The sequence below is a fragment of the Medicago sativa genome, chromosome 5, assembly GCF_051527215.1.
Source record: "Medicago sativa cultivar Bolivia chromosome 5, Bolivia_mono, whole genome shotgun sequence".
Classification (NCBI taxonomy): Eukaryota; Viridiplantae; Streptophyta; class Magnoliopsida; order Fabales; family Fabaceae; genus Medicago; species Medicago sativa.
Window position 1 is genome coordinate 73,155,805 of NC_140753.1, and position 2,813 is coordinate 73,158,617.

General features: G+C 36.1%; 1 non-coding gene across 1 annotated transcript; it reads right to left on the reverse strand.

The window, feature by feature from the left end:
- Positions 1-1,570: 1,570 nt before the first annotated feature.
- On the reverse strand, positions 1,571-1,677 carry LOC146924796 (small nucleolar RNA R71). Its single transcript, XR_015012981.1, has one exon. It is a non-coding gene; the product is annotated as a small nucleolar RNA R71 (small nucleolar RNA).
- Positions 1,678-2,813: the final 1,136 nt, after the last annotated feature.

The following is a 2,813-nucleotide window of genomic DNA, read 5'->3' on the forward strand; positions in this document are numbered from 1 at the left end:
GCCACCCTCCAGGATACTCTTTTGCTGCTTTTCTTCAAGCCCAAGTTACTCTGTTGTAGTTTTACTGCTTTGCCCTTATAGTTGCTTAGATTTTAAGTCAATTGTAAATCTATAAATAGAGTAGCACTCCATCATAAACATTCATCTTTTGTTCTTGGAATAAAAGTTCACTTTTATATTATTGTTCTTTTACTTTATTGCTTTCTCTCTTCTTCCCCCATGTCTACAATGAACGTTAGTGAGTAGACTCTTCTTTGTCTTGGGATTGTTGGATAAGTCTAATGACGTAATCCGGATCAAGCCAAGCCTTAAACCCTAATTATATGTTACCTTAATTCCTAATCTAAATTCACCGTTTTAACATGAATTAATTATTATCAAACTGTGGAAGCGAACGCGGAGGGTTTGATAATGGTTAATTCATCATCACAGATATCAATTCATAAAGCGAACGCGGAGCTTTGATATCCGAACAAGTGAATATTAGACAAGGTTTGCGAAACATGAGAATAGTCTAGCAAACCTTGGGACACATAAAGTTTCGATCTTCAAGGGTCCCAAAGGCAATCACCCATGAGAATAGGTGTGGTTGTTGGAGGGATACACTCACTGACTTCGAGAGAAGCTGTGATATGCTAAAGAGAAACTTGTCCTTAGAAATTAAGATTAACGCATAATTATAAGTTTAAGGCTTGCTTGTGAAAAGATTCGTTGTTATGATGAACCAATAATCCCAAGGCTCTTTTATTTTTATTGTTATTTACCTTCAGCAATTAACCCCCTATTTTATAATCTTTCTCCTCTTCTAATCATTCTCTAAAAAGTTAATTGAATTCACAACTCCCTAGCGGAACGATACTCTTTCTTACTACTATTACTTCGATAGGCCGTGCACTTGCGGTTTGGCCCTATCAAGTTTTTGGCGCCGTTGCCGGGGAGTTGTTGTAATTTGATTAACTTTTTAATAGTGATTAGACTAAAAAAAAAAAAAAACTTTTTCGTTGTTTTATTTTATTTTATTTTATTTATTTTATATTTCTTTCTAAAAAAAAATATATTTTGCTTTATTTTATTTTATATATTTCTTTCTAAAAAAAAAAATCTTTTGCTTTATTTTATTCTATTTTATTTTATATTTATATCAAAAAAAAAAAATCTTTTTCTATTTCTTCTTTTTCCTCTAACTTCTTGGGAAGACAATAACGATATGGCTAAGGAACGCTCTCTCAACGAGTATGCAATCCCATCTTCAAATGAGTCATACGATGCTATTGTGTACCCAACGGTTGAGGACAATTTTGAAATAGAACCTGCACTTATTGAGTTAGTGCAGCAAAATCAATTTTTCGGATCACCCACTGAGGATCCGAATCTTCATGTTTCAATTTTTTTAAGACTCAGTGGAACCTTGAATGCAAACCAAGAGGCCGTAAGGCTGCACCTCTTTCCTTTCTCCTTAGGGGGTAGAGCTAGTGCTTGGTTTCATTCATTGGAAATTGGTTCTATCTTTTCATGGCAACAAATGAAGCAAGTTTTTCTTGCCCGATTCTTTCCCCATTCTAAAACCGTCCAATTAAGGATTCAAATCACACAATTCACTCAAAAAGATGGAGAATCTCTTTACGATGCGTGGGAGCGTTTCAAAGAAATGCTTAGACTTTGTCCCCATCATGGTTTAAAGAACTGGCTTATTATTCACACTTTTTATAATGGTCTTTTGTATCCCACAAAAATTTATGTTGATGCAGCTGCAGGTGGAGCTTTGATGAACAAAACATACACAGAAGCATATGCTTTGATCGAGGACATGGCACAAAACCACTATCAGTGGACCTACAGAAGGGACACCACTAATGTTGCTCCTTCACCCTCTCAGAAAGAGGTAGGTATGTATGAAAATTCTTCCCTTGATCATCTAGCTGCTAAAGTTGACGCACTCACACAAAAATTTGATAAAATAAATACTAGTGCTGTCACACTTGCCCCTGTATCACCTCTTTGTGAAGTTTGTGGTGTATTTGGCCATATTGGCATTGATTGCCAGCTAGGTAGTGTTGTTAGAAGTCATGAGCAAGTAAACTATGCTCAATATAATCAAGGGTTTAAAAACAATCAATTTTTTTTTCAAACCCCTCCAAATCTTTTTGGACAACAAACAACACCACCCGGTTATGCAAACAACCAAGGAGTTCCTCAAAAATCCAGCTTGGAAATTTTACTAGAAAAATGTGTTATTGATCAATCCAAGCAGCTCCAAGAGCTTAAAAATCAAACTGAATTTTTGAAGGACTCTCTTGCCAAACGTACATCGAACGTAGACTCCATAGTTACTCACAGTAAGATGATAGAGACTCAGACTTCTCAAGTGCCCCAACAGGTGGCTACTCCCTCTCATACCTCCGAAGTCCTTCTAGGCCAAACCAAAACCAACCCCAAAGACCATGTAAGTGTTATTATTTTTAGGGATGGTAACCAATTAGAGGACCCCGTTGTGAAAATTAAGAACAATGAAGGAGAGATAGGAAGTGAAAAGCCTCAAAGTGAGAAAGCTATAGGAGAGAATGACAAGCCATTTGTTTCACCATCTCATGAGCCTAAAAGTCCTTTAACACAAGAGTTTGCTAAACCCAAGTTAGATGAGCAGTTTAGAAATTTTATTGAAATACTTCCAAACAAATTACCACCTAAACTTAAGGATCCAAAGAGATTTTCCATACCTTGTGTCATAGGATATAAAACATTTGAGAAAGCCATGTGTGATTTGGGAGAGAATGTTAGTTTGTTGCCATTATCCCTTAGTGAGAGATTGGGTA